Source organism: Silene latifolia, chromosome Y, assembly GCF_048544455.1.
Source record: "Silene latifolia isolate original U9 population chromosome Y, ASM4854445v1, whole genome shotgun sequence".
NCBI classification, from domain to species: Eukaryota; Viridiplantae; Streptophyta; class Magnoliopsida; order Caryophyllales; family Caryophyllaceae; genus Silene; species Silene latifolia.
This window is the reverse complement of record NC_133538.1, coordinates 188869907-188878843: the sequence shown is the minus strand read 5'-3', so window position 1 is coordinate 188878843 and position 8937 is coordinate 188869907. Positions and strand designations below refer to the sequence as shown.

The window sequence follows — 8937 nt, the reverse complement described above, 5'->3', positions numbered from 1 at the left end:
AATCCTCGCGGATTGTTAAGGAGTTAAACAAGAGAACATCTCTGTCCAACGATCCGAGCTCAGGACGAGCGGATCAGAGCAACGATCTGAGCATCCTAGAGCTGGATCCGAGCGTACCACAGGCATGATCCGAGCGTCTCCTTGACGATCCGAGCGGATCTTCTTACAGGACAGCCCGTGCTTCAGGTGAGGACGAGCGGATCCTGGTGGGAGTTGCAAGCATGGTCCGCGCATGTCCCTCGGGAGTTGCATTTCCTCAAGCTTCTTTTAGAGTCTTAATAGTCATTTAAGCCCTTAGTAACCCTAATCCCTAATCCTTGTACTTAATTCAAGTATAAATACCCCTTTGTACTACCTAGATTATCATCAAGCTTTAGTCAATTCTTAATCTATTCTTAATTAAGTTCTAATCATCTCTTAATTTAGTTGTAATACATTTCTCAATATTAATCACATCTTAATCTTTCCTTAATTCTCTCAATTTTTCTTAGTTTTATTTGGGTAATTAGAAGATTATTGGGGTTTATTGAAGAATTGACAACCTTCCATCAATCATCAAGTACTTCTATTCTTCTTTGCTTTATTATTTGAATCATCTCCATAGGTATAATTCCTTTTTACCCTTGTTTAATTATTGTTAAATCACATCATTTATTCATCATGTTTTGCTTTGTTAATATGATTGATAACCTTATTAGCATGCTAAACTTGATCATGAGTGAGTAGTTCTTTAGCTAGGGAGATAGGTGAGGGACTAGGTTAGGTTGTGTGCTTTACGAGAGTGGTTGCTCGACCTAGCAGGGACTACTCGGCCGAGTATTGTGTATACTCGACCGAGTAGAGCCTACTCGGCCGAGTATGACTGCTGTTGCTGTTGACGCGTCGATATAAAAACGAAAATTCGCAAGATTCATTTCATTTCTCATTTTTCGACAGTTCCTCTTCCTCTAACCCTTGCCTACCTCTCTCTCACCTATCACCCCTACCTCCATACACTCTCATATATGTAGCCTACACCTCAAACATGGGAAGGATGGGGCTTGTGTAGGAAGGATGTGTGCGTGGTCATCGTCCGTGTCACCGTCGGTCCGCGTTATTAGGTAAGTCGCTGTTTTGTGGTCTCTTTCAGTAGATTTGTGGAAGTAGTTGTATAATAGGATATGGTCATCGTTATAGGATATGTCTTAGAGTCTTGCTTGGCTATGTGTGGATGCATTCTCATGGTTGGGGATAGGTAGGGTTTCCCTACTTAGTTTTGTTTAATTAATTTGAGATATTGTGATTGTACTGTGTATGATTGTTGTCTGCTGATTATCAGAGTGTTGGTGTGGTCATGGTGTGGTGGTTGTGATGATGTTGTGATGGTTTTGGTGGAGTCACTTGCGGGAGTGGCTTCACGCCCTAGTTCGCCCTCCGTGGAACCCGTTACGGGAGGGGATGTGCACATTAAGGGACAGGGTTATCTCTCGTTGATGAGCGGGATTTTGGTGGGCATTGGCTGCGGTCCCCCACTGGTGGCGTGGGCTACCTGTTGCGATGGGTAGTCTGGCAGGGCTACACACCTTGGTGTGTAATCGGTTACTGTGTGTGATCGGGAGACCGGGGTTGGAGTATGATCAGCTTGTTACTTATCGTACTTGTCTTATTTTAATTATTCAGTAAATGACCCCGTGTTATGTTTCTAAACCTGTGGTGATCCATTTGGGGATGGTGAGCAGTTGGCTTAGCAGGTACCGTTGGTTATTGCTGTTGGGCATGGAGGGAATCGAGTCACCATGCTACCGGCATAGGTGTTCAGACCCATGAGTTCTTTAGCAGTCATAGTTACCACTTGTAATCATTTTTGTACCGTGGTTGTAAAGTGTAAAAGTAATTAATTATAAATGTTCTTTTATTGTCTATTTGATCTACTACCTCGGGTGACCGAGATGGTAGCGCCTTCATACACAGGGATGGTCCTTGGTAAGGCGTTCTGGTGTGCGGGGGTGTTACAAAGTGGTATTAGAGCCGACGATTTTGGAACCTGAACCAATGAACCAAATGAATATTGGGTGTCAAAATTAAAATCAACCTGGTGTATGTGCGTTGGGATCCCCAGCCGATGCTAGATTTTGGGTGAGTAGGCGCCCTCATTTCAAAATCACGGCTCCATCATGCTTAAGCCAGCCACTGGGAAAGCGTAGTCGATAAGAGTAGTTGCTTGAAGAGTGTTTGCTAAGTATGTTTGATGATCGTATCACATGTACCAATGTGAGTCTTGCATGCAGTAACGATGGTAATGATGAAGTCTTGAATTGGTTAGAATGGTTGCTGAGTGGTGATTAGAAATTATGATTGATGAAATGTGTAACTCTTTTGTGTATGGCGAGGTTAAGTTGAATGGCTTGTTTGATAATTGTGGCATCATATGGTGGTTAATGTTACATGAATGTCTTGATTAGTGGGAGTATAGGATGAATTGTGGAAATGGTGATGTTGTAGCGTTATAAACTGACCTTTGCAGGTATGTAGCTAGTTTAGACTTGTAACCTTTATATTATCCATGGTTGGATTGTGACATAATTGATACAGTGGTTGAGGTAAGGAACGTAGGTGGAATGTTGGTTGATTGGGTAATGGTTATGTGTAATTCAAGCACGATACGTGTTTATGTGGTAGAAATAAGTTCTAACGGTGACGAGCCCGATGGCACGGAACTCCAAACATTGTTACTTGTTTTGCAGGCTCAATAATTTCAAAATTATGTTCCTGTTCTTTGACACTCGACCGAGTATTGAAGCATACTCGACCGAGTAAGCCACACTCGGCCGAGTATACTAGCACTCGACCGAGTGCCCAATTTTTGCCAGATTAAGAATTGCTATTGTCCTCGAACACTCGACCGAGTATTCAGAATACTCGACCGAGTAGTCCATACTCAGTCGAGTAAGCCCAATACTCGACCGAGTACGGTTTTATCTTGACTCAGCCGGGTTGTTCTAAAAACCCTATATCTCTTTTTCTTTTCTTATTTCCGCCTCCAACATCCTCTTCTTTACTCCTCTAAAACTCTATATCACTTCTCTCTCAAACCCTTGGGTGATTTCTAGGTGGTTGTTTGTGGATTTTTCCCTCTTTGCTTGCCAAAACTTCATTCAAGGTAAGGTTTTAAATCAATTTCTTTCATTTTTCTTAAAGTTGTGGTATGCCCTTGCTCAAACTTCGAATTCCTATCATGTGTAACTGAAATTGGGTTTCTTTCTCTGATAATTTGAATATAAATGCTTATAAACATCTTCTATGCCGTCACTAGACCAATTTCACGATTCAAATCGCATCTTGTGTGATACAAAGCTTCTAGGGTTTTGCCTAGGTCGAATTTTTGGTCTTCCTATGGTTTTAAGATACTCTTTCAAGGATCATTGATAAGTAACATGACTCTTTTGATTAAAATACCTTGTGTTTTGTGAGAAAAAAAAATTCGTCTTAAAAGTTCGTCTCAAAATTGTATACATTCCGAAAAACAGTCCATCTATGGCTATTTTTTTTCTGGTTAGAATATCTTTGTTAAAACCTATCGTTTGCAGAATGCCAAAAATAAGGGCCAATGCAAACAAGAGGACCCGTGCCAACGTTCAATTCGAGACGGGTCAATCTAGTCAACAACCTGTTGTTCCACCGGTGGAAGCTTATCTATCGGTAATCTTTTCCGATTTCAAACAGCTTAAGGCCTTCATAGCCTTGATGAGTCGTCCTTTTTTACCTACTCGGTGTGTGAACCCCGAGATTTTGGAGACCTTGGGGATTAAGGAAGATATAACCCATATCTTTGAGACCTTGGGAATGGAGGGGTTGTATCACCTGAGAAAGAAGTCCTACCCTCACTTGACCTTGGAGTTTTTGAGCTCGTTTGTTAATGATGCGAAGGAGAAGACGGTCTCTTTTCGCCTCATGAACGAAGACCATGAGTTGACTTTTGATGAGTTTGATGGCCACCTGGGCCTAGAGGCTGAGGGGATGGGGTATCTTAGTGATGCAGCTAAGAATAGGGGTGCACCTCTTTACCTTCCTTACTTGACTTACCGACCTGCTCCTAGTGCTAGTGCTATGCTGATTAATGATGTTCAGCATGTGTCCCTCCATATGTTCCTTAGGATGATGACATGTCTGTTGTACTCGAGAGATGATGTGAGCAAACTTAACTCTCATGAGGTTATGTTGTTGATGTCTTACCTGAACCTACACCGTAGGAAGCCCTTTTTACTATAGCGCTCCGGGGGTGGTTTGTGCTAGCTTGGATCATATGGCACAGTCCCCGAACCGTCACATTGCTTGCGGGGCCATAGTGACCCACTTAGCCCAGCGCCTGACTGACTTTGAGGCTCCACCTCCATCGGGGGACGAGCTATTTGAGGCCGTGCCGACCATGAACGCCAAATATTGGTGTAAAAACAGGTGGTTGTTAAATATGGATGATGGGTCTTATGCCTGGAGGGTGAGGGGATCATTGTGGATGGTACTTCCTGACCCCGCACGCCTCCCTATGGTTGACCACTTAGCTGAGTGGGAGCCCGTGGGTGGGATACCTAGACCACGACCTCAGTATTATTTGATCGACCCCACCATTCTCCTGGACTTACCTGAGCCTTCAGCGGCATCTGAGGGATAGCAGGCTTCTCCCCCACCTCGTGAGCGCCATAGAGTTAGACAGCCTAGAGTGGACCTAGTTGAGACTGAGCCCTCTTACTCCATGCCGAGCTACTACCCACAGCAGTACTCGCCCTACCCCACAGTGGATGACCCTAGGATGCAGGTTAGCAACTTGACTGAGTGGATCTCCACCACCTTGGTGCTCCACAACATACTTGAGATGGCCCATAATCAGGGCATAGGGACTGAGCTAGCACAACCCGTCTGGTGGAGAGGACCCGAAGTAGACACGGGTGTCTTCCACAGCTATGGAGTTGACCCCGTCTTTTGGAGGCCACCTGAGGAGACCAAGTTTGGCTGCCTCGCGGGACCGTGGGGAGCCAACTATGGCAGCCAGCTAAGAGGAGGAGATTACTCAGCAGCGGGTTATCAGAAGCTAGTACCTCGGGAGCCGGAGCTTCAGGTGCAGGCGGCGATGATGAGATGGATGGGGGTCCATATCAGTGATTTTCTTATTTTTCTAGACTTGTTTCAGTTGTGGATGGATATTTATAGTTTCTTGTCGTACACTTATATTTCGGATGACTGTACTTGGCCTTAAGGCCGTTACTTGTTTTCGTACACTATGGTTGTGATTTGGTAGACTTGGACATGCCTTTAAGTACAGCACTCGTGACTTGTTACAGGTTAGTTTGTGGGTGGAATTGTGTTTCATTGCTGGAATCGCTCTCTTCCCGTGAAAACTCGACCGAGTATAAAGAATACTCGACCGAGTAAAGCTTTCTTGGCTGAGTAGACTCTTATACTCGACCGAGTAAAGCTTACTCGACCGAGTGGTCCCTCATACTTGGTCGAGTATCAGGGTATTGCGTGATATAGTAATGTAATTCGTTATAGCTTCTTATGTTTAATTCTTTAGTCTTGTATGTACTATGTTAACTTGCTAATATCTTCACGTCCCCTTGGGGAGTACCTTGTTCAAGTTTTGCGGTAACGTTAATACGTCGTGTGCTTGGGTTGAGATGACAGTGGTATCATGACATTTCATGTTTGTGTAGCTCTTTTAGTAGAATGTATGTATGCATCTTCTCTTGCTTAGTAGTCGTAGCATAGTTGTGGATTATGAGTAGAGTTGTGTTGAGCTGTATACTAAATGTATGATCTGTAATATTGTCCATCTACGGGTAATCATTGTCGATGGGTGCACTGAACTTCGGGGACGAAGTTCCTTTTTAGAGGGGTATATAACATATCGCGATACAAAAGTCCATATAAACAAAAGTTAAAACAAGGTTTTGAGTGTTTAGCCTTCTTTACTTATATGCCTGTCTTCTATGTTCATCTTTCCGACGTTGTGTAATGGGCTTAAAAAAGAAAAATGGTGATAATTGACAAGAAAATTAGAAATGAATGATATATGCATATATGTGTGCCTAATAGGATCATGAGTTTCGTAATCATGGTAGTTAGAATTGAGTGTCTTGTGGTGGTACACGTTGTATTGTCTTGCGGTGGTTAAGGTGGTTAACCTCGTTGTTGAGATGTGTGGGCTGAACTTCGGGGACGAAGTTCCTTTTAAGGGGGGGAAGACTATAATACCCATGATGTTTAAGGACTCTTTTGACCGACCCTTTGACCAGGAAAGACGTTAGGAAGAGATAGGTGAGGGACTAGGTTAGGATGTGTGGTTTACGAGAGTGGTTGCTCGACCTATCAGGGACTACTCGGCCGAGTATTGTGTATACTCGACCGAGTAGAGCCTACTCGGCCGAGTATGGTAGTGCTCGACCGAGTATGGCTGCTTGATACGTGCATTTTTTATAGTCTTTTTAGCCTATTTTACCACGTATTTCTATGTACTTTCGTACTGTTTATATTGCATTTTGCCCCCGAATTGGCTACTTTGGTTCGTTTTGTCCGTTTTGTAGAAATGAACGCGAAAGTAGTGGAATCGTACAATTTTCATCCTTTCTGCATGCATTTTGAGGAGACGGGATTTTCTAGAGCGAGATATTGCATTGGGATGCGTGAAGGCACGGTCTACAGAGCAGTAGGTCACGATGTTTGGGCTGTTTTGGAGGAAAAATACTCGATCGAGTGGTTTCTATGGCATTGGTTGGTCGATCGAGTACTTTTATACGCGATCAAAAAGTGCTGGAAATTGAGGTTACTCGATCGAGTAACAATTTTACTCGATCGAGTAGATTTTCTGGAGAAATGCTCGATCGAGTGGTTTCAGACTACTCGATCGAGTGATTTTGGCTGGCGTGGGCTTTAATTAGCCCGTGAACTTGTTTTAGTTTTTTTCCTTAGCATATTTTCTATTTAAAAGTACATTAGCTAGGTCATTAGTATCATATTCTATTCTATCTAGTTTCATCTATCATTCATCTTTACAATAAAGACTGCGTCGCTTTTTCTTTTCACTGTAACTTTTGCTTTCGGGGTTACTTAGCTCGGATTTGTTTGTTCTTTACGCCAGATTCTTGCGATTGTAATCTCTTTCTCCGTTCTTAATATTAATCTCTCTTTCATTTATTTTAATTGTTTGTTTTGTTCCTTTTACTTTCTGCCCTGATTACTTTTATGCAATTTAATTATCGTTTCATTATGTTTATTGTTAGTTCATTCATCGTTATTAGTTTTGATAATATTAATAGCATGAGTAGCTAATCTGTTTCATGTTAGGATTAGGAGATCTACGGTAGAAATGTGACGATGTAGTAAATAGGTTAGATGAATTAATTGTGAGATTCTGCCCCCATAGCACTATAACTGTATTTATCGACTTAGTTTAATCTGGTTAAATTTAATCCTGGATCGGAAGATTGGACTAAATAGACCTTCTATGAACATTAGACTACCCTGACGAGGACGGAAGTTAAGTTAGTGGAAGTTTAGGATAGAAAGTGGACCGGAAGGACCTTTCTATATCCGTCTCGCAGTAATTTATCTAAGTTGTTTACATTTGAGTCACTAGACTACCGTAGTGAACCGAAATCCTGACATTTCCCTTCTCTATTGATAGTGTAATCCTATTTTCCGCCTTAATTGCCCTTTCTTTATTTCTCTTCCTTTAAACCTTTTTAGTTTAGAAATCAAATTATAAACACTCCCCATTTGTGACCAAATAGACGGACTCTTACAGATATCTTGCCTACCTGAGGAGATCGACCTGACTTTCCTAGCTATATAGTTAGTTTAGTTAGTTATTTTTTATAGGTATACGATAGCCCTGTCAAATTTTGGCGCCGTTGCCGGGGAGGCAATTGCGCTATCTGTCTTTGTTTCGTTTATTTTATCCATCTCAGGGAATTTTTATTCCTTGAGGCAGTTCTTTTTTATTTTCTTTCAGTGTTGTGTATGCCCAGGTCACACAGGTTTGAGTTAGTTTCAGCTGATTCTGAGCCAGAGAGACTGTTCAGGCATAGACTTCGTCTACAAAGAGAATCACGAAAGGAAGACTTGAGTACTTTTGAACCAAGGCTTCCGCATTTCTTATTTACAGAAAATCCATCTTTTGAAGAAGATACTTCCAGTTCTGTAAGCCAACCAGTAAAGATGCCAAACATTGCTAGTCATTCGGAGCCTAAAGCCACATCAATTCCAAAGGGTTTCAATCTCCAGACTGATGATGGGAATACATTTGACATACAACCTTCCTATATCAATCTGGTGGAGAGAAATCTCTTTAGAGGTATGGCAGGTGAAGACCCGAGGAAGCATGTGGAGGTTTTTACGGACTACTGTTCTACTATCCCCGCCACAAAGAGGGTAACTCAAGACAAGATTAAGGAGGTTCTATTTCCTTTTCTTTGACTGACTCAGCCAGGGAGTGGCTGACTGAATTGGACCATACGGCCGCGGGGGTCAGAGACTGGGAGACCCTTGCTCTTGTTTTTTATAAGAGATATTTCCCTCCACAGCGCACCAATCAGCTGAGGGCAAAGATCACAAGTTTCAAGCAGGCACCTGATGAAACTTTCTATGAAGCATAGTCCCGTTTCAAGAAGTTGGTGAGGTCTCTTCCTCACCATGGTTTTGATCTGTGGTTTATGTCCAACCTGTTCTACAATGGGTTGTACGATGACCACATAGCCATACTTGATGCATCATCTAACGAAAGATTCCAAGAGAATACTGACGATGATAAGGGATGGGCCCTTATTGAAGAGATGGAGAACCACTGTGCTGAGTATGGAAACCCGAGGGATGGTATTAGAACAGTTCATGCAGTCGATAAGCAAGTTGTGGCTCAGCTAGAAACCATGAATGCCAGGTTCGATAAGTTGGAGTTGAATTCTGCTG

The 8937-nt window shown here is 42.5% G+C and overlaps 1 non-coding gene across 1 annotated transcript; it reads right to left on the bottom strand.

Annotated features, from left to right (window-relative positions):
* Positions 1–8565: 8565 nt before the first annotated feature.
* Positions 8566–8671, bottom strand: LOC141635897 (small nucleolar RNA R71). Its single transcript, XR_012540551.1, has one exon. It is a non-coding gene; the product is annotated as a small nucleolar RNA R71 (small nucleolar RNA).
* Positions 8672–8937: the final 266 nt, after the last annotated feature.